General features: G+C 40.2%; 1 protein-coding gene across 1 annotated transcript in view; it reads right to left on the bottom strand.

The window, feature by feature from the left end:
- LOC149160578 (Ssu72-like family protein) overlaps nt 1-9,026 on the bottom strand; it is a 31,268-nt gene extending 22,242 nt beyond the window's left edge. The window contains exon 1 of the mRNA XM_089436731.1: nt 8,810-9,026. The gene's annotated coding sequence lies outside the window, so the exon portion shown is untranslated. The remainder of the gene's footprint in view (nt 1-8,809) is intronic.
- Between the last annotated feature and the right edge of the window lie 15,171 nt (nt 9,027-24,197).

Below are 24,197 nucleotides of genomic sequence, written 5' to 3' on the forward strand. Positions count from 1 at the left end.
ACTGAGTACGAATCAAATGAATTCCATGATTATTGCAGAGAAGTTGGCATTAAGAGGGAGACTACAACACCATACACTCCTGAGCAGAATGGTGTGGCTGAAAGGAAGAATCGTACTATTGTAGAAGTTGTTCGTGCCATGCTTCATGATCAAGGGCTTCTGAAGTTTCTATGGGCCGAAGCTGCAAATACCGCCATGTATGTTCAAAACTGATGCCCTCATCAAGCATTGGACTCCAATACTCCTGAAGAAATGTTCACTGGTAAGAAACCCAATGTATCTCATTTTAGAATTTTTGGAAGTCCCGTATATTTTCATGTGCCAAAAGAGAAAAGAAGCAAATTAGGTGCATTAGGTAAGAAAGGAATCTTTATGGCTACAGAATTTATGTGGCTGGTTAAAGGGAAGTTGAGATAAGTCATGATGTCACCTTTGACGAAGATATGGCCCTCAGCAAGATCAACAACCTTCCTATCCCAAGGAAGGACAAAGAAGTTGACACCGGAAAACAAGGTGAAAAAGAGGACGAGACAATGCTTGATGTTGATGAACCTATGGATCCTATTGATCCTCCTCCCCAAGAGCCCTCCTCCTCCAAGAGGAGACCCTCATGGCTTAGGGAGACTCTCGAAGATGCCGAGAGACATATTGCACCAAGGGGGACTTTCCGTGAGAGCAAGAAGCCAAACAGGTATCAAGGATACTTGACCGTCATGAGCACTATCATTCAAAATGAGCCTTCATCATTTGAAGAAGTCATGAAGCAACAAGTATGGAAGGATGCTATGAATGAAGAATATGAGTCTATTATGAAAAATGATGTATGGGATGTGGTCCCTAGATCCTGGGACAAATCGGTCGTCACCTCTAAGTGGCTCTACAAAATCAAGCATGGAGGTGATGGAAGTGCAGAAAAGTTCAAGGCCCGTTTTGTTGCTCAAAGCTTCTCTCAAAAGGAAGGTGTAGATTACGATGAGATATTTTCACCTGTTGCCCGATACACCACCATCCGCTCGATCATAGCCCTTGCTGCCTCGCAAGGATGGAACCTACATCAAATAGATGTCAAGACCGCTTTCTTGCATGGTTCGATCAAGGAGGAAGTCTATGTGGAACAACCCTAGGGGTTTGAGGTTCATGACCGGGAATCTCATGTATGCAGGTTGAAGAAGGCTCTTTATGGCTTGAAGCAAGCACCCCGGGCTTGGTATGAGAGTATTGATAGCTATTTGATGAAGCTGAGTTTCACTAGAAGTGAAGTCGATCCAAACCTTTACTTTAAGGTTGAAGATGATAAACCTCTCATACTGGTACTCTATGTGGACGACCTCTTTCTGACAGGTGCAGACCCTCCCATTCACAAATGTAAGAGGGAGTTGGCTTCTGAATTTGAGATGAAGGACCTAGGACTGATGCACTACTTCCTAGGGGTTGGAAGTCTGGCAAAAGCCAAGAGAAATTTTCCTATCTCAAGGAAAATATATTGTGAACTTTGAAGATACTGGAAAATTTTGGAATGGTGGACTGCAAGCCTGTGACTACCCCAATGGAACTTAACTTCAAGAAGTTATGTGGTAGTGTTGTCGAACCTGAATTGGGAAATGCCTCTGAGTATCGTCAACTCATAGGAGTGTTGATGTTCTTGGTGAATTCCCATTCAGACATATGTTTTGCAGTTAATACATTGAACCAATATATGGTTGAGCCTCATCATATACATTGGATTCGTGCCAAGAATCTTCTTAGATATCTTCGGGGCACAATCACTCATGGACTGAGATACACTGTTGAAAATGTGAGGTTGCATGGTTATTCTGATGTTGATTGGGTTGGCAGTGTGGTGGATCGCAAGAGCACTTTTGGGTGTTGTTTTTCTTTGGGTTCTGCTTCGATATCCTGGATGAGCAGGAAGCAGAAATCGGTTGCCTTGAGCACCGCTGAGGCCGAATACATAGCTGCTAGTATGGCCTCCTGTGAAGTTGTCTAGTTGAGGAAGCTCTTTAATGAGCTATTTGGACATGTGTTGGATACCACCGTGATCCTCTGCGACAACCAAAGTGGGATCCGATTATCAGAGAATCTCGTATTTCATGATCGCTCCAAGCACATAGATATCAGGTACCACTTTATCCGAGATATGGTACAACAAGGAGAAATAAGGCTCCATCACATTGGAACTAATGAGCAGGTTGCTGATATTCTGACAAAGCCCCTAGGGAAGGTCAAGTTGTTAGCCTTCCGAGAACAACTTGGAGTCGTGGAGAGACCCTCTTATGAGGGTCCTGTATGATATGGACATTGAGCTCTAGGAGCTCCAGGGGGCTTGGGGTACTTCTTGGAGCGATGAGCAACCATAGGGTGAGTGGTTCAGCCTTCCCCTAGTGGTTTGTTGTGTACAGGGTGAGTGGTTCAGCCTTCCCCTGTGATACCTTATGGCGACATGTAGGCAGGATGAGCGGTTCATCCTTCTCCTACTGAGACATCCTACCCATGCAGTCTGGGACTCATGGGAAGTACCTCTCATCTGGCTAATGAGTAGGGAAATGAGGATAGGGACCATAGTACTATCGATGGACGCATCGTGTACTACTGTACTCCCTATGCTAGGATGAACGATATTGATCTAGGATCAATTGGAACTGACTTCGGGTCAGTAAGAGTGGTATGACACACTCTCCTTTGAATGGAATTGACTTCAGGTCAGTAAGAGTGGTATGAGACACTCTCTTTTATCTGGGAGTGACTTCGGGTCAGTACTCAGTTGAGAAAGGTATGATACATTCTCGATCACTTCTTCTTCTTCATAGTTCAGCAGAGCAGAGCAGTGCATTGATGGCAGAGATAGTACCAACTGGCAAATGGATTAGCAGATGGAGTTCTCCCTAGTTGAGAGGGAGTGTTAAAATTGACAACTAAGGCGAAACTCCACATGGGTCATCTTATTTATGGCAGCTGATATTTTTCTTGGATTCCTCTCTCCGAGAGGTGTAGGATTGATCTAAAGATCATCTGATTCCGATATGTAAAAATAAAGATATGAATTTATTTGTATTATTGACAAATTGTCAAGGTCGGCCAGCAAGCAAAACAAGCATTCAAACCCCCAGCTCATCCTCAACGTTGCATATAAAAGGAGGAGACCTTAAGTCATTTTATCATCATCTCATCTTCTCTCATCTCTCTCTCCTCACTTGATTGGGTACACAAATCTGGTAGTTGTCTCTCACACATGCGAAGGAAAGGACGTTTTCTGTTTGACTGAGTTGACCAGCATTGACCAAATTTCAAGGGCTGCATTTTGGGCAGCGTTGACCTCCTCTTGACTGCAGATTTGGGTGACGACCTTCTCCTTGGCAAGGCGCAAATCTGGGCACTGAAATCGAGGTGATTTGACCCCCCATTTGACCAACGTTCACTGCCCTAGATCTAGTCACAATTTGACTTTTGTTGACCAACATTTGACTGGACTTTTTCGGATTGTTTTGGACTATTTGGGTTTGCTATTGGAGGCTGAAGTTGACTGGGTTTGACCGAGCTGCTTAGAGGAAGAATTCTACCCTGTTTGACCAACATTGACTTTTCTGGTTAGGGCTTTTCTGTTGTTGTCATAAATTATCAGATTTGTAAATTTGTACTATCTCTCTCTCCTGAACTATTGAAGAATATAAGAAGAATTGATCAAGGGTTTCGCCACATTGGGGTTTATCCCTAGCTGGTGCCACATCTTGTGTCCTCTTGTCTTGGCTTGTCTTCTACTGTTTATGTTTATGTTCCATCTGCATTTTACTATCATGCTGATGTGATTGCTAAACTGGATATTGATATTGGGCTAATAAAGAAATTAAAGTAAATTGCTCTTAAGCATAGAACATACCATTGTTACCTAAAATTAACAATGGTCTATGGCTGGGTGGAACGTTAAAGGTCTGCAACCAGCCGACAACATTCACGGTAAGTATTTGAAAATTTGTTAATGTTTGTCGTATTTATAGATGGCTTGTGTAATTATGGTTCACCTGTGCATGGAACTATTGTTATGGTTATTTTTGTATATGTATATGTATTCTTGATTATGTTTGCAATGTGCTCATAGTATATAATTAATGGGTGTATATTTATTCAGTTATGCTCGAAATAATTGAGTGACATCAATGGTTAAATACTTGGAAACGGGATTATGTTGGTTATGGTTCGGTGCATTAGGGTTTGGTTGTGCGTATGAATTATATGTTTTGGTTTAATTACGCTTTTGCTTTTGGTTAAAATTCGAAAAATGTTGTGGTCGGGTGAGTGGCATCACCCAATGGTGTGCTAGGGACATTAAAATAGCAATCAAACTTGGCCACAACGATCTTGTACAAATCTAGCTTCTACGTGATTTAGAGATCAGTTTTTAGAGCTTCTCGCTCTAATACAATGTTAATTTTCCTGTAAACCTAGCAAATTACAAATCTACTTAATGAAAGCACAACTAGATTCTTAACTTAATTAGTGGAAGCAAAAATAATCAATCTCAATCACAATGAAAACAAATTATGCCCAATCAACAACTCTTCATTAGCATTCAAAACTTACTTGGGTTCCCATCCTGGGATAATGGCCCAACTAATGAAAATACATGTTACAATGCTTTGGATCTAATCCAGCAAATCAGGCCTTGGATCGATCCTCAATCCCCTTGGCTGATCTAGATCTCCAAGCTTCTCTTTGGCACCACCTCCAACCCGACACACTAGAGTATCACACTCTATGTTAATTTTTCCTTAAACCTGGCACACCCCACAATTCACTGACCTAGTAGTTTACAGATCTATTAAATGAAAGCACAGCTAGATTCTTAACTTCATTAGTAGAAGCAAAATTACGCAACCAATCTCAATCACAATGACACAAACAAATTCTACCCAATCAATAGTTCTTCATTAAAGTTCTAAACTTACTTGGGCTCATGTCCTACGATAATGGCCCAATTGAAGAAAATACAATTACAACATACCCTCGAGTTGATCTGGCAGATCAGACCCTAGGTCAGTCCTCAATCCCCTTGGCTAATTGGGATCTTCAAGCATATCTTCTGCATTCCTCGAACCCAACACACTAGAGTATCACATTCCTCATTGAGATGCCTCTCTCAATGTCATGTGTTGTTGTATGGCGGGTCTTCTCCTCTCCTTCGCCTTTGCTTTTATAACTTTACATTGAGCTAAATCCCTAACCCAAATCTCCAAAATGATTGATGACCAAAATTACACCTTGCCTTACTTGAGATCAATAGTTGAAATTAAAACATAATCATTAAAGTACGTATTTCACGTTTCCTAAGTTCACTTTAGCTCAATTAGCAACATGCTAATGTGTTTTTCCTAAGTCAAAACTTAGGCTAAGTTAGAAAAGCAACTTGCTCACACTAGAGCATGTGTTCTAATGAAATCTGTGGGCGATTTCTATACGCCTAGACACTTAGGCCTATGCAAAAGTAGCTATTCAAGCTACGAACATCAACACTTAACAAGTTGAATGGTGCTTATCAATTTGATTGGCATTAGAATAAACTTTCAGCGTAATAGAATTTAATGTCTTTTGGAGTAGCCTACTTTTGTAAGGAACATTTTATTTTATTGTCAATAGAAGCATGATTTACAAATCACCACACATTTGTTATTTTTTGAATTTGCTCAAAAGAACTCTAACTGTGAGCTCATACACCCAAAATGGTTGAAGATCTTACTAATGGAAAATTGATAGAAGTGGACTTGCTCAGCATTAGTTATCACCATTGTCACCAGATCATCAATCTCAAGTCTTATTGTTTTCAAATGACTGACACGTTGTTTTCAAGCAATAAGTGGAGACTGTATGGTTAAATTTGAAATCCAAACAAAATATCCCTATTTAGAGGAATCACCTTATTCACTGTGACTGATAGAAGAAATTAATCAAAGGAAGAGGAAGGTTGAAAATACTGCAACAATATTTGCTGCATAATATTTCTCAAGTATCGACCAAGTTGTCCAAGGCAGATCACCTTTGTCCCTGAAGAAGAGACTACAGTACCAATTATAAACATGTCACTTGTAAACCCTACTTGACCCTTTTGATGTCAGAGGTTAGGCCTATCTTAATCCTTCAGCTTCTCTCCAAGGTCACTATTTGTACACTCCATGCTTTGCACTAGATTTGTTTTTTCTGCTAATCATAACTACATAATAACCAAGAATCTTTATATATCTAAGAGACTAGGACTATATCAGTTATGTATCAAAAACTTGCATTTAAACATTACTCACTCTTTTTGTCTCTACCCTCCTGCTCTATCCCTTTTCTGTTGACGTTTTCAACTCCCAGGACTTCCCAGTTCTGAGAAATTGACCAATTGGCTACATAAGGGTCCAAAAGGATCCAGTCGAAGTTGTGGATATCCCGGCAGCCAATGAGACAGAGGATAATTCAGATTCATTAGTATAATTTTGTGGCTGCAGATTTGGCACTTCGATAATTTGCAAAACTTCCGTTGTAGCCTTTCTTTCTTATCTTATTTGAAGTTGACAATAACATGCAAAACATACAAGTATCAAGATTTTCTGGCTAGAAACATGGATGAATCTTAATTTTGGTAATCAATTTGACCTTTTGCTGATGCCAAGTTAGAATTAAGCTCTAAATCGTTATCATCACAAGTTTAACTTCATTTTAGATGCTTAGTAGAATTTTTGTAAGCATAACGCTTTGTATATTTAGAACCCTTAAACATTCATTTATGTCTCTCTCCATTCCAAAATATATTTATTCCATAGCTAATGTCGCCCTTATACAGAATCAAGTTACGAATATAACAACTTGAAGATGACATTCTTAAAATCCTGGTAAGGACTAGCGCAACATGTGAAACTGTGTTACTGTTCCTGACAAATGTTCAACATGTGCACAGCAAGCAAAGCCTTTGGTTTTACTTCAAAATTGCATTTCTTGCATCCCAACCAAAACATGACCCAACAGCTAACTATTTTGGTTGGAAATAAAGGTTGACCAGACCAATAGCTACATTCGGTAGATAGCAACCGAATTGAAATTCATTCATTCATAGAAAACTCGTACAGATTCCCAAAGAAAAATAAATGATATTCATGCAAAGAAAAATAAACAAGAAAAGCAGTAGAAGAAAAATGAGCTTAAGCGATTCAATTACCTGATCCCCATCCCGTAAACAGTCCTCATGTTGATAAATGCAGTTCAAGAATAAAGGTTATTCGAGAATCCTTTCCTTTCAGGGTTAGGGTTTCAGCAGATGCCCCATTCTGCCAAATATGTATCTGCTTCGGCGAGTTTGGGTTTCGAGATCGGGATGTGCCAATATATCGGATGTATTTGATTGAGTTTTTTAAGATTTTCCACGCATGATTTTATCGAAGGCTGAAGCTCTTTGCCTTTTAATATGGAGTAAAAATTTGCCACTTTTCTTTCCTTTGGTTTTTTCCAGGAAATTCTTCATTTGCAAGGAATTATTACTCTTTGGTTTTCATACGATTTTATAGAGTAGGGCTAACTTAGTGTACAATGCTCTATCTTGCTTGATATCTAGTAAAGTGCAGGAGTAGTTTATTCATTCGACCTATGCTCTTTTTTTCTTCATAGGTTTCTTTCTCTAACATTTTTTTTAATGATGAATCATTTACAGCTCAGTATGTGCAAGTTCAGTATGTCTGCGATATTGTAAATCGTTAGGTAATGTAATGTTATGTTGATAATTAAGTTGTTGGTGAGGTTTTATCTCTAGATATATCTTAACCTCCACAGACATGTTTAGAGTTAGATATATTTCTTTAGTAAAACGATTACATATGAATTTCTATCAAGTCATTCATAGTGCTGCCTTCAGCATCTACTCTATTACCTTACAAATTTAATATTTTTGCACCTTCCTTCCATTCCCGTTGCACATCAAGGGCTGATTCAACTGGGAGGGCCGACCGCGGCTGCAGCTATGGCAAAAGCAAGGTAAGTATCTAGATATCAAATTCGTGCTGTGTCAATGGATTCTTGGTTAATGGATCTTGGTTGGTGGATAATGGATCAGGTCGAATATTTGAAATAAGGTTTGCAATTCTTTAAGATAGGGGTTGCATATCCTCTGAGATTGTCCTGGTTCTCCATTCGAATCTCACTTGGGGTCTTCAAGACAGCAAGTTCTTTTCTGTCCGTAAGTTTCTCCTCCAACCTGCTAAATACTTCATCGGAATGTCTCAGTATTTGGAAGCATATTTTTTTCTACCACTACGCGATTACATTTGAATTTCTAGCAGGTCCTTCAAATAGTGTTGTCTTCCGCAGGGACATTAAGGTCTACACCACCGAGGTATGGTAAAAACTAGAGAGGCTAGGAATTACTTTTAACCCAAACGTCAGTAGAAACTCTAACCAGAAAGACCAAAACAAGTGAAAGGACTAAACGAGGCTTATATTCTGTGTTTCATGAAGCTCCACGAGCAGGTAAATGAGGTCGCCACAAGGACGCCTATAAGGAGGCCCCTGACAATATGAAATGTCCGGAGCACAAACCGCAAACAAGACGAGCACAAACCAACAGAAGTGGGTATTTCTGGCAAAGCCCAACCCCAAACAATTCTTAATTTATGTTGTTCAATCACAAACCAAAAAACAACTTTCAAAGGCCTAACAGTATGCGGCAATCGCAGTAGCGAAGTATCCAATGGTCCAAAGATGTAATCAGAACATAAAAATTTAAAAAAAAAAAAAAAACTGCAGAAACCAACAATTTGAAGCTTGTCTTCGCAATAAAAATATTTAGTACCTAGTAAATCGATGACTACCCGCAGTTGCTTCACCTCTGCAAATAAAATCCACGAGCCAGAGCGACAACAGGGAAACAGAAGCAACTGCCTACCAAACGCTGTGAATGCAATGTGGAGGGGCTGAATGCGAGTAAGAAAACCCAAAAATACATGTGGCCGTCTTATCGCACAATGGAGTATGGCCTAGGTCGAGGTTGGAAAGCATTTGAGTTTATCGGTGGTGTCCATTTACTAGCCAAGGAATGCACATCGTTCTTTTTCTCTTTGTAAAAAATTACTGAGTTATTTTAGTGCAATTTTTTCAATGTCTTTCAAAAAATTAATTTATTGATTCATAGATCTATGATGTATTATATCTTAGAATTATTTCTATTATACGATCATTTTTATATAATAAAATAAAATAATATAGTCAATTTAGATATATTTTAATTATAGATTTATTAAGCACTAAGAGGGATCAAATTTTTTGAGGTGTAAATTTTTCTTCAAGTTTTGCACTCAAAAAAGAGATTTGATCCCTCTGGATATTTGATAAATTTGGAGTTAAGATGGATTTAGGTTGGTCTAACTAATAGACAAAATGGCCCTTTTCTGAACATTTTTTTGGTCAGTTTTGTTCAAAATCTAGTACTAACTTTTAAAAAAGTTATAAGTTTAAGTTATTTAATTTGCAAAGATCTAGTCCCTTATAGGTTTCTCAGGGTGTTGAATCCATTTATGCATTTAAAAGTATATTTTAAAAAACAAGAATACAATCTCTCTAGAAATTGTATTATAGATTTTAGGCTTCTGTGATCTGCATTTTGTGATCTTGATGATGAACCATAGAGGTTGGTTTGAAACGTCGATACAATAAAACATGAATGCGATGACTCCGGAAGACGTCAATACACATAAATTGTATTGTTGGATTCCGACCAAAAAGCGAATTCATCTATTAGTTAGACTACGCCATTGTTTAACATTATCTATTATTCATCCATAAGGTGTGGACCACTTGGTTTGAGTATGGTTTATTTCCCACCAGCTCTCATGTTCAAATCTCATGGGAGAGGTTGAGGATGGAAACCACTTTTGGGGGAATTAAACCATCCAAAGTAGCATCCAAGCTCAACTAAGTTTTGTGTAATGTTAGGGATTATTGATTTGTGTAGCTTGGGAGGTACTCCCACACCCTAGGCTATTGGGTTTGGGAGAAGTTGACTACAAGGTCTTTGTGGGCAAGTGTACCCAAGAAGTGGGTTTTACACCTAAAGTTGTGGGCACGAAACCAAGTGGAGATTTTGTTGGTTTGATCATTGAGAGCATGTGGACAAACCTTAGAGGGCTAAGGGGCACCTAAGGCATCGATGACGTGGCGATGGTTGATTGAAAATAGTTTTTGTCTTATGTTTTATGGAGTTTAAATAATTTGTTTAGGTCGGTGTCGGGCGGATAAATCGTTGTTGCAGACAAGACCGATCTCCCTAGTATCTATGGATATCTAGCGACAAGCAAACCAAACAAATTCTATCTTTCTCTAAATATGTGATTTATAAATAAAAGCCAAGAGATATTTTAGACCCTACCTCAAGTCCAGTGCTAGTTTGTGGAAGCCACGCTCCGTTTGTCCAAATGAGCTTCCTTTTTAAGAACCTGCAAACACAAACATGCACACATCAAATAACACCTGCATAGCCAATATAATAAACCATATTTATCATGATGATCGAGGAATTTATGAAATAAACCATATAAGACAATTTATTGAGAAAAATGAATCTGATTGTATTAACTTTAATCAAAGAAGAACTTTACAACCTTGGTGCCTTGATGCTATACAAGCTCCTCCCAGGGTCTAGCGAGAATCTCCTCTACTTTGACAAGTTTCACTCTCTTCCCAAAGAAGCCAAAAGGTATGTAATCTCTCCTCTCAAGCTCAATTAGGAAGTCTAAATTCCAACAGCATTTACCCTAAAAAATGTTCAGCTTTCAACCTCTCTAGCAACCAGCCCAATGCCTCAATTTACAGTGCAGAGGAAGGAAGTTACTAGGTCCACCTTCAAAGGGATAGAGTCCTCCTTCAAAGGGATAAGCTCCTCTCATCAAGGGGTTAGCTCCTTTAGTCATGGGATGCATGAACCACCTAGGAGCGAACTTGCCACCTCAAGATTCCTTCTAGAAGGGTCCAGAATTAATCCAAAGTGAGTTTTTAATAATAAACTTGCGCCTTTTTTACTTTTATAGGGGTCTGCACCCATTCCTTTAGAGACAGAGCGAGCAGGTCCGCAGGTAATATGACCAAGGGGTGCGGGACCGCAGGTAATGATAAGAGAAAGTGCGGAACCAGAGTTTTAGAGATTTTCAAGGGCTTTCTCTCATTTTTAAGGCTTGACATGAAGAGCTGAGGTTTAAGACTTGCAAAGGAGGACAGTATGAGTGATGATAGACTCACACTAACTGCAGAAAGTCATGGTGACAATATTTTGTGTAACAGATTGCCCCCTAAAGTGCGAAGTCTGTAGTAGATGAGGATTTCATTTATCATCTAAGAAGAGTGAAGTACTTTATCATTTCGAGGATCATCTTGTGGATAGCCTGGTTGGAACCTGTAAAAACATTCAATACAAAATATATATATGAGATCATATCATCGCTGAAGTAGGCATTCCCATACTCAGATCAAAACTGACTAGAAAACTAACTAAACTGCTCTGATATAGGAATGATCTTGTAATACATCACAAGTATAGACACATGTAGACACAGTATGGGCGCAGCCATCTATTTATGAATAGTCCACTGTATAATGAATACAAAATTCCTCGCAGCCTGGATGGTGGAAACTAGATCCAGGGTCTTGATTTCTACTTCCCAAAATAGTACGATTCTATCCATGTGAATGAATGTGTCGAAGTTGAACATGGTAGAAACCACTTGATTACCAGTCAATGATGTAAACTGTTAACAAGTGTGAGAGAAACCACCAGTAATGTCAATGGCTCTCAAAGTACTCAGTACAATCCATGAAATGTGAATAGATGTGTTGATGTCGAACATGTCACGGAATCCTTTGATCGAAGGTCAATGATGCAACCTGTCACCGAAGGCGAGAAACCTGCCATTAAGGCATGCAGATCCCAAGGTACTGACGATTTCTAGATCATCTTTCTAGATAATGAGCTGAAGTCGATAGAAAGTGATCCGTCGTAGGCAAGCCCACAACACGAAATCATAGATCAAGTTTGAAGAAATATAGTTGCAAGGACTGACTTAGGGATGGTCAAGATGGATGACAGATATTTTGCAGATGAATGGTTTATTTGCACTGACCTCTTGAACACATAACGACACTGCAGATGGTTTGGTGACAATTGACCCAAAGCTAATACCCAGAAACCGGTTGAAGACTTTCAACATGGTTTGATTAACTGTTAGGCAAAGGATTTCCCAACCCAGGTGAACAAAAAGTATCGTGTTCAAGAGTGGTTGAATGTTTTTCTGAGACAAAAAGTATGACGAACATGTTCATTTTTCTCTCTTTTTCCCCACCATTTCTGGCAAGTACCTCTTTATTTTTTACAAGCTTCAGGAGGATAACATTTGCTTGATTATAAGCTCATCCTTCGGATGAGTCCAACTTAGTTTAAATTTGAACCCTAAGAAGGAGTGGTCCATTCCTGTTTGTAATTGAACAGGTCCTTTACTGTTAAATTTTAACGAGTCCAGTATAGGAGAAACTCTGTGCTTTTCAATTTTAGGGAGTTAGAAGAAAAACTTAAGAAAAATCCATGGTTGTCCTTTTTCGTAAATTTGTGTCTCCCAAGCCCGAAAAAGTATAAAATAATACTTGAGATAATCGCTTGACCATTACGATCAAGGAGTACTTTTCATTATTAGTGGTCCTGATCTGAAAAAGTAAAAAAGAGATCAAAGACACGTCGTTTTATAACCAATATCGAATTTGAAATGACAAAAATTCGGCAATCTTTTCATGTTTATACGGTCAGAAAAGAGTTGTAAGTGGACCGTCCTTTTAATTCCGTTTTAACGAGCTTAAAAAGAAAAAATCGACAATCTTTTCATATTTTAAAAGTCAGAAAAGAGCTTAAAGATGACTCTAATGTTTTTTGTCGAAAATGATCAATTTTGCCTGAAAAATCCGATATCCTACACAAAAAATCAAACATTACTCATACCTGTTTAAAATAAATAAAAATGCTTCAAAAGTTACCTCTTTAAAGTGAAAAATAAACAAATTAAAAATTTATTTATTCAAAAAAATTATATAAATGGCTTTTGTAAATTCATTTTTACCATTTGACTTCGGAGTGAGAAAGAGAGCTTTTGGGTAAGAAACTTCCCGTGAAGATTGCGGAAAATCTGTCCATTGGAATCGAACACCGTCACCTCCAGGTAATCCACATCACTTTACTCTTGCATTTCAACCGTTTGAAATTTGTTTTTAGGTTTATATTTTGATTTTTAGGAAGAAATTTGTTTAAAAGTCTGCTCGCGGGGGTCCGCAGGCGCAGCATGCGAAACCTGCGGACCCCGACTTTTTCGTATGCAAGAAAAAGCCAGGGGCCCGCACCCGCTGTTTAGGCAGAGTGCGGACCTACGCACTGTCTCTAACTAGAGAGTGCGGTCCCCGTGGCATAGGTTTTAAAATTCCAAATTCTTCAAATTTCACCCAAAAACTTCGATTTAAAATGTTCTAATCCACCTTTTCTTTCAATGTAGGGTATACACCATGCTTAGTTGGCGGGAACGGGAGCACGAAGATGTGGACCTCGCCGCAATCAATCATCAACCTTCAATTGATGCATTAAAGGCATGCGGGTTATTTAAATTCTGGGCCATACCTGGCATGAGGGCCCAAGTAGACTTTTTGCAGTGGCTGGTGGACAGGTGGAATATGCAGGACCAGTGTTTCATTATTGGTGGCCACCAGCTCGAAATGGAGCCAGAGGACATTAACTTTTTGACTGGTTTTCCCAAGAGAGGTGAACAATTGACTCTATTCGGGATTAGGCAAGGTGGCCAGTCTGTCGATAGCCTCCGGCTAGAATTTTATAACGACCAAACCAAGGACAAAGGAATTGACATCAAAACCATCTCCCGTCCTGAACTCAAAGTGATTGCATTTACTGTCACCAGACTCTGCGGAAGCGCAGCACTACATACGGCCACTGGATCCCAAATGCGGATGACAGTAGACTGTTTTCGAGGCACCGTCTTCAACTGGTACGAAGCTGTGTTGGCTAATGTAAAAGGCCAACTGATTAGAGCAAAGAACGGACAACTTAAGAACTTTGGATATGGTTTCTTAGTTGTGAGATTTGGTCTAGAGAGGATCCCAATGTTGGTCCCACAGCATCTTTCCGTTGAAGCTGGACTTCCCCCAGAGCCCAAGCTGATGCGTTGGGTTGCAGTTATGGCCCGTCATTTTGAGGAGGGTTCAGAGGTTGTTCGATTTCCTCCTGAGTATTTTCATTGGTTAGAGAACCAAGTTTTTGCGATTCAGGATTTTCCTTATGCTGGGATGGATTATCGTGGTGACCCAGACATGGCTCTTCCACTAGGAGAGCAATGGGATGACTCAAGTAAAATCATTTTCAACTTTCTTTCTTTCTTTCTTTTTCTTTCTTTTCTTTTCTTCTTCTTCTTTTTTTTTTTAAATTGTCTCAAAACTGATAGTAAAAAAGTTTCAAATGCAGATGTAGGTCCATGGCGACCAGCCACTCTCCGGCCTTATGAGAGGAAACAGCGAGTTGCAGCAGCGCCAGCCCCACGGGACGAATATACAGAGACCCTGGCCGAATTGGAAAACCATCTAGAGCGTTTAACAACAGACATTCCAGAGACTAGCATAGATGACATTCCTCTTAGGCTACAGCGCTATGTGATTGGGGTCCTAGGACCTTTCAGGAGGTTCCTTTGTAGGGTGGCCCATACAATGTTTTTTTATCGTGATCATCACCAGTGATAGGATGATCGCCTATGTAGACTCATATGACATTTTTGCTTTTTGTACTATCATTTTTGCCGATCATAAGGTGTTTTTCAACCTATGATCGAAGACGATGTATATATGACACACTTCTATACTATGCTATATCACTATTACTAGCTATCTTGTAAAACATGTTATGAAATGTTTTTAAATTTACTGTTTGATTATTGCAAACGTCTACTTAACATTCGAGAAGCAATTGCATCTGCTAATGTCTTTAATTATCTTGGAATATGCTGATATTCAATATAGTCAAATTCACGTTCCAAGAGACGAACTCTCAAAAATAATCTTAATAACACTGGATTTCTAATGGCATAAACTCTATTAAGCTGCAATACAACGAGTTCAGAATCTAACCTCACAATCAAACTCTGAATCCCAAATGAGATGGATTCAGATAATAACTCAATCACTGCACTATACTCTGCAATGTTGTTCGTTGTTTGACCGAGGCTTACCCCATGCATAGATACCAACTCATCAGAGGGCGAATAGATAACCCAAGCTGCGGAAGAAATGTTCCGTGTATTACAACAAGCACCATCAGCGAAACCAATGTATGTTTGAAGAGACGTCAACATCTGCAATATCAAGAGTAAAATCAAGATAAGCAGGAATAATGATAAAAACACTCTAAAATAAGCACACTTTTCTAATCTAAAACACACCAGCTAGAAAGAAAACTAATCTAACTAACATCTCCACATCCAAATTTAAGCATAATATCTCTTCATGTAAAGACCATTTCTGGGTTTACCTAAAGAGACACCGTCAAAGTCTACCAATTCATAGGCCCCTTTTTCCAGCTTTCGCTTAACAACATAAGGACCATGCCACATGGGTACGAATTTTCCAGCGCCTAACTTATCATTTGCTTGATCGTACAGTAAGACTAGGTCTCCTTCCAAAAAATTACGAGGTGTAACATTTCGATCGTACTGAGCTTTAATACGTTTGGCATGAGTTTCGATTGCTAGTGCAGCATCACGTCGATTCTCATCTAGCTGAGCCAAGTACAACAAACGTTTCTCCTCTTCGGAAGTGGCTGGAAGTAATTCTATGGCCATTTGCAATGACGGAATTTCTCATTCAATGGGTAACACAGCTTCTAGACCGTAAACTAGTTGGAAAGGAGTGAAACCAATTGATGTTTTTACTGAGGTTCGATACGCCCAAAGCGCTGAAAATAACATGTTATGCCAATTCGACCTATGAATCCCAATGATTCGTCGGATCATAATGACTAGAACTTTGTTGATGGCTTCAACCAGACCATTAGCCTGTGGGTAATATGGAGTAGAACTATCGTGACACAGGCCAAGTTGATCTGTTAGTTCAGTCATCATAATGTTTCGAAAATGACGCCCATGATCAGTGATAATCGCTTGTGGAACACCAAACCTAGCAATTATATGATTGAAAATGAAAATCGCAGCAATTTTGCCGTCTGCCGAAAATGTAGGCATCGCCTCGGCCCACTTGGTAAAATAATCTATCGCAAGGATGATATACGCATGTCCCCCGGCCAAGTGAGGGTTACATGTAATAAAATCGATACCCCATTTCGCAAACGGACCGACGGCAATTATAGGGTGGAGAGGAGCAGGTGGGGCGCGCATCTTTCGATCAAAATTTTGGCAGTTGTGGCTTTTTCGGACCGCGTTAATACAATCTTTAAACAAATATGGCTAGAAATAGCCAGTGTGCAATATCTTTTGGGATGTGGCAAACCCAAACATATGACCGCCACACGCTCCAGAGTGACAGTCATTTAGAACCCTTTCAGCTTCCTCATGAGTTAAACAACGTCGGAAAACAGAGTCCGCCCCACGACGATAGAGTGTATCTCCCGATAATCTTGTATTGTTGGGATTGGAATTGTATTTTCCTACGCTGAGATCTTGAAATTTCAGGCCGAAAGGATTGGGTTTGGAGATAAACTATGATATCTCCATACCATGGATCGAGAGTGCTGATTAGAAACAAGGATTTGTCCGCAATGGGCTCTTCCGCCACAGTTTCAGTATCAGCACGCGAGAAGTCACACATCAACTCTACAAAAACTAAAGATTTCTTTGACTTAGATTTTTCAAACTCCAAGTCAAATTCCTGCAGGATAACAATCCATTTGGAATATTTGCCCCCTAGCAATTGTTTTGTCAAAATATAGATCATAGGGTTACAGTCAGAAATTACATTAGTTTTGCGTAGTAAAATGTAATGACGAAATCGTTGGACAGCTTGAACAGTTGCCAAGGCCAATTTCTCCACATGTGAATATTTTAGCTCGGTTGGATTCAAAGTGCGACTAAGGTAATAAATCACATGTTCACTATCGAATTCATCTTCCTGAACTAACACCATTCTGATGGTGGAATGAGAGGCGGCGAGATATAAGAAGTAGTCCTGGTTGTAGTTGGGAGGATGCAATAACGGTGCATGGGTCAACGCGTGTTTTAGTGCATCAAAAGATTTGTCAGCTATCTCATCCCAAAAGAATGGAGTATTCTGTTTCAACAACCCGGTAAAACCCTTTGTTATCTCGGCGTAGTTAGGAATGAATCGACGTAAAAAAATTTCTTTCCCTTGCAAACTTTGGAGTTGGCGAAGAGTCGAAGGAGGAGGCAATTTGACAATAGCTTCAACCTTCGAGGGATCGACACGAATGCTGGCTTTCGAAACAACAAATCCCAGTAAACGACCTGTTTCTATACAGAAAACACATTTGTGTGGATTCAACCTAATTCGATAATGCCTACATCTCATAAAGATTGCTCGTAAATGAATGAGATGATCGGCTCTACGTAATGAATGAGCAGGTAAATCATTGAGATAGGGTTGCACAATGTGCTTGATGTCATGAAACGCGTAAGACATGGCCCTTTGAAAAGTTGCACCGGCGTTCTTAAGCCCAAAAGGTAATTTGCAATAAGCAAACGTTCCCCATGGACAAATGAAAGCCGTTTTTGGTTGATCAGCAGGTAGAATGTTGATTTGATTGTAACCGGAAAAACCATCCATAAAGGAGAATATTTCACTGTCGGCACAATCATCAATGATTTGATCGATATAGGGAGTTGGATAATTGTCTTTTGGACAGGCTCGATTAATATCCCTATAATCGATACATATTCTTATTGTTCCTTGCTTTTTATTAACAGGAACAATATTCGATACCCAATCCGTTAAGGGAATTGGATAAATGAAACCTGCTTTAAGTAATTTTTCAACTTCTGCTTTAATAGCAGCAGCTTTTCACGGGTGAATTTGACGCAAACGTTGCCGGACGGGTTTAGCATCCGGGTAAGTTTTGATTTCATGAAAAACAATTGCTGGATCAATTCCTGGCATTTCCTCATATGACTAGGCAAACACGTCTCAGAATTCTTGAAATAGGGCCTTATATGTTTGAAATTCATCTTCCGTACAGGAGGCACCTATACGAATGTTTTCAACAATTCCAGGTTTAACCGAAATGTCAATAGGAACTGTTTGAGAAATATTTCCCAAATTTAACTCAGAATCAGGATTTTGCAATGGATTCTGAGGTTCCTTGACATAATCAGCCGTAAAAATAGATGAAAAATCATTTTCAAAATGATCAATCTCAGGTAAAAACGAAGATCTATGATGAAGATCTTCCCATGGTAAATCATCAACAGACAAGATTTCACAGATCTGCTCATCAGTATGAACAAGTTCGGAAAAAGCTATTGAATCTGAGTTTGATGTTGAAAGTGATTCTTCATGGACCACATTCATTAAGTCAATTTCGGTTGAAGAAGGATCGGAAAACGACTGTACAGCCTGATACGCAATTTCATAGGGACTCAAAGGCATAGCATCACCAAATGAATCCATCTCAGATTCGGAAGGTACGATCCAAGGATCATCATAAACAATAGTGTATGACGAAATCATATGAATGGTTGCAGTAGAAGGCGATATGTTAGGAAGAGGAAAGGAAAAAGTTCCTAGTAAACCAGAATCTTTAACTAATCCTACTCCAACATCCTTATAAGGGATAGTTGTTTTGCCGACATGCTGGATACTTTCAAAAGAGGCTAGGTCAGATGAAAAATAAGTTAGCTGGTCTAAAGTTACAATCTTTCCATTATGAGGAAACTTTATAAGCCGAAAGACCGATGAAACAACAATAATCATAGTGTAAGACCAACTACGACCCAAGAGAAGGTTGTAATCTAGAGGGGCATCAACCACTTCCACATCTAGATTAATAGTTTTGCCTTCAACCCCTATAGGTAAATCATGTAGAATGCCAAAAGGATGGAACCCACGGCCATCAAAAGCCTTTAGAATCGTTGGGGATTGATTAAGTGTAGGAGAGCCAAGCGATCTCCAACACTGGATCGAAATAATACACGTTGAAGCTCCCTCATCAATCACATTCCTATAGCAAGGTCTGTTTTTTACTAACACTGGAATCTGGAAAGCCATTTGATGAGGTAAGCGAGTTGTACTATTTTCTAAATGGAAGATTATAAGGTTCGAGTCCTGAATATCAACAGCTCCCATAGCCGACAATAGAAATTTACGCTGTGCTGGACATGATTGCAGCACCTCCAAAGCCAATATTGCTGAAGGTGAAATAGCTAGATCTTCAACAATGTTATAGTTATGAGCAGCTCCGCATGTGGATTGAAAGCTGACTTTCGAAGTATACCCTTGGCGGGCGGTTTGATTACTAAGTCTGGGTTAGGTTTCTCGATATGTAGCGGATCGGAACCGGGAGTTGAAGTTGATGGGTTCAAATTAGAAGGTTCTGCTTCCTTACCACCAACAGGACTTTTACTTCCATAATCTTGCGATCATGTCGCAATCCTAACATGGGACATCATCATTATGGGTTCTTCTGAGGCATTGGAGGAAGAACCTTTCATCTTACTATCTTGACTAGGAAAAGGATCCTTTAAGACAGCAGGCGTTTGAGAACCTTTGACGATTTTCGTAACCTCAGCGCGATGAGGGCAGTCTCTTGTAAAATGCTCTTTGTCACAAATGAGACAAGGATAACGAGGTTTACGTTTCTCATCAGTAGATTCTGTTTTATCTGGTTTCTCTTTCAAATTTTTATCTGTTTTATTTTTCTTCTTCCCCTTCTTCTTACCGCCGGATTTTGATTTGGCCGTAGATGACTCTACGACATGAATATCGGCAGGAGTTTCCACGGAAGAATCTCTTGTCGGGGAATCTGGTAAAGTTATGATAGGAGAAGAATTCTTGGAAGATTTCTTCTTACTTTTGGTATTAACTGTACCAATCATACCGTCAATGGCATGAGACCCTGAAGGAGCTGCAGTTATTTGATTTTGTTTAGGAAGGTCGGGGATTTTCTCGTGTAAAGTACCCGACTGCGTATAAACGAGGTCAAGGTACTGAGCTTGAGCAATTACTTGCTCTTTAGTAACGACTCCTGCCTTAGCTACATCCTCAGTGATTTTAGGTAATAATGATTTAACAAACCATTCTGCTAAGATTTGATCCGAAATAAAAACTTTCACTAAACGTCGTCGACGTCTCCATTCATGAATGTGATCTGAAATATAAGTGGACGTTGACTGTTTTAATGAAGTTAATAATTCCGTGCCATTGTCATATCTGACAGGCAACTGAAAATGAGTTAAGAACGAAGTGGCTAGCTGACTAAAATTATAAAAAGTGGCTCGCGGTAACTCAATGTACCACTTGGCCGCAAGACCAATTAGAGTGCGTTGAAAAAGACGTAAACGAATTGAATCATCTGAAATGGAGTTAGATGCACATCAGAGGTGATAAGTCATCACATGGTTTGACGGGTCCTCTCCTAATTTACCTTCAAACTTTGGGATGTCACTAGGCAACTTATTCGGCATTGGCGGCCAAAACGGAAGATAATTAATCGGATCGTTCGTAAGGCACGACAAATCAGGCAAGTCCAAAGTTGCAATGAACGGTAACTGACGATTAGGGTCTCGAAAACCCTGGGTCACGAGACCAGCCCGAGGAGGAGGATATCCAGGATAACTAGGAATTGGAATTGCATTTGGGATATTATATCCTCCCGGAAAACCAGGATTAACCGGACTATACTGGGGTTGTTGAGGTTGCTGATAAGTATATCCAGGGTACGGTTGATACTGGTAGACTGGATTCTGCACAGCAGGACTGAATTGGTATTGTCCCTGGTACGGTTGATAAGTAAATTGAGGTTGACTTGTTGACAACCGTACTTGGACCAGGTTGTCCTACAAGCATTTGAACTGAAGTCTGAATTGTAGGTCCAGACTGAGGTAAAGATGCTTGAGGAGTTGATACAGGAACAGTAGAAACTGGAGTTGCCGATACTCCAGAAGTAGGTGGGGTAGATGGAACAGATGTTGCAGTAGTTGCAGCAGTCGTTTGAGGCGGAGTTCGAGGCAAACTAGGCCTAGGCTGAGAAACTACAGAAGGTGCAGAAGTTTGAATAGTAGGATGGACAGGTTGCTGGGTTGAACCAGAAACCAAGGGTTGTCCAGATTGAGATGACAACTTCACATTCAGTTGCAAGATCTGTTGAGATTGAGATGGATCCCACACTACGTTCATTCTGGGGTATGGACCCATAGAAGGTTGAGCATATTGAAGACCATAACCAGGTTGAGGGTAGGGTTGATAATTCAAAGGTACATTTCCAGTTCCTTGGACAAATGATTGACCTGAAGGTGGTTGGAAACCTTGGGTTGGGTACTGACCTTGAGGTTGATAACCTTGAGGCACGTAATGAAATTGAGGTTGACCTTGAGGTACATATTGATACTGGGGTTGACCTTGAGGTACATATTGAGTCTGGGGTTGACCTGAGGAATGTACTGTCCTTGAGGTTGCCCCCCATGCGGTAATTAGGTACCTTGAGGTTGCCCCCTAGGCGATAATTGAGGACCCTGAGGTTGCCCCCCAGGCGGTAACTGACTACCTTGAGGCTATGGATTTGGAATGGTACCTGACATCATAAGAATATCTTCTACACTCAACGGCTTAGTTCCACTATTACCAATTAATAACCCTTGTTCAACAAGTTGAGGAGATGCTCCCGAAAAAGTACCAGTAAGTGACTGATACCTAGAGGGAACAGAAGGACTGCCATATAAAAATGTTTCTGGAGATTGAGAAAACATGGATGACTGTCTCGACATATTCAAAGGAGGATAATAACCTCTAGGTGTTGGATGAAAAGGAATACGAGGTGGTGAAAAACTTAGTCCCGCGTTTTCTAGAAAATTGGTCAATGAAAGATACCAAGCGTCCCTCCTAGGTGGACTGTAAAAGATCGATTCACGCTCCCTAAGTTCTATAGCTGGTTGATTTTCAGGGATAGGTATACCTTCTTCCGAAGTAATAAGTTCTTCAATAGCAATAAGTCCAGAAGGAAGATTTTGGGTAATGACTCTTTCTACCCTGGGTGAACCAGGACCACTAGAAGTTGGAGAGGCAAATCCTGATGATGGAGTAGCAGTAGGTTCAGTTTCAGGTTTAGAAATTTCAGGTTCCTCGGCTAATTCACTAGTAGAAGAAAAACTACCAGTAACTTCAGAAAATGAAATAGGTTCAACAATATACTCTGGTGCTTGAACTTGATAATCAAGATGCACAACTAAAGAGGATTCTCCTTCTTTTGGTGACCCAACTCTACTGTCACTAGGAGTTACAAGAGCTCGTAGCCCTTCAAGCTGGCTTGGTGAAAACTCAGGAGGTTGGCTGTTATGCTCTTAACCTGCAAAATGATACCCAAATACAGAATATGCGAAGAAAAGATACCCAGAACACAGAATAGAAATGATTTTATTATTCAAAGAGTAATGTTCACTTGCCTCTTCGAGGGGGCAACCTCCAAAAGAGCAGAGCTCGACTACAAAATAAGACATGATGCTCCTTGCAGGGAGTCTCTATCCTTTATATATGACTCATACATGCAATACCATGGGCCAATACCGTGGGTTTTATTAATACCATCTATCTAATACTACGGCCATTTGCAACTAACTGTGGTTCCGTCATTAATTGCGGATTAACCACTTACAATTATTAATATGGGCTTTATTGACTCTTGACTATGACGTGATCCCATTACATAAATAAGGGGGTTAGGGTGGGACCCTAACATGCCCTCCCCTTAAGACGAGCCTTGTCCTCAAGGCTGAAGCTGCGGAAACTGCTGAAGAATAGTGGCTGGTTCCCAAGTTGCATCTTCCGGAGAGGTGTCTTTCCATTTGACGAGGACTTCCTTAATCATGCGGCCGCGCAGTTGCTTGTCTCGTGTGTCTAGGACCTGTTCGGGTTGAAGCCAGATGGACCCTTCTTCGTCCAATTCAGGTAGACTGGTCTGAATTCTACAATTGTTCCCAATCACTTTCTTGAGGCATGAGACATGGAAAACTGGATGGATTTTTGCAGTAGGTGGCAAGGCCAACTTGTAGGCCACTTCTCCAATGCGCTGAAGTACTTGATATGGTCCGTAGAATTTGGGAGAGAGTTTCTGACACCCCTTGTCCTTGAGTGATGTTTGCTTATATGGTTGTAGTTGTAAAAAGACATGATCCCCTTCTTGAAATTGGCGCTCTGAGCGATGCTGGTCTACCTGTTGCTTCATGCGGTTCTGAGCTTGATGAAGATTCTCTCGAAGATGGGCGAGCATGGTTGCGCGGTGTTGTAGGAGTTGATCCACTGCTTGTACTTTTGAGCATCCCTTGAGATACGAAGTAGGTGAAGGCGGGAGTTGACCATATACTGCTTCATAGGGAGTCATTTTGGTGGTGGCATGATAGTTGGTGTTATACCACCATTCAGCCAGAGGTAACCACTGTACCCAAAGGTGTTGCTTTTCTGAAGTGAAACACCTAAGGTAGGTTTCTAGACATTTGTTGACGGCTTCGGTTTGACCATCTGTTTGCGGATGATAGGAAGTACTGAGTTTGAGTTGAGTGCCTTGTATTCTGAAGAGTTCCTGCCAAAAATTACTGGTGAAGATCGGGTCGCGGTCGGACACAATAGAAGTGGGCATGCCATGCAATTTGAAGATCTGATCCATGAAAGATTGAGCAACCAAAGTTGGGCGCAGAAATGAGCATACTTCGATAGTCGGTCCACAACCACCATGATGACTGACTTGTTCCCTGACTTTGGAAGACCTGTAATGAAATCCATAGAAACCTCCGTCCAAATTGATGCCGGAATGGGCAATGGTTGTAATGTGCCTGGTGTGTTGACGGTTTCCCCTTTGTGGCGTTGACAGACATCACATTCTGCTACAAAAGTAAGGATGTCCTTTTTCATGCCTGTCCAAAAAAATGATCTTCTGGTGTGAGCATACGTCTTCTGAAAGCCTGAATGTCCTGCAATGGGAGATGAGT

This window comes from Pinus tabuliformis, chromosome 5_2, assembly GCF_031772625.1.
Source record: "Pinus tabuliformis cultivar Carrire ecotype Pingquan chromosome 5_2, CPIR1, whole genome shotgun sequence".
Taxonomy (NCBI): domain Eukaryota; kingdom Viridiplantae; phylum Streptophyta; class Pinopsida; order Pinales; family Pinaceae; genus Pinus; species Pinus tabuliformis.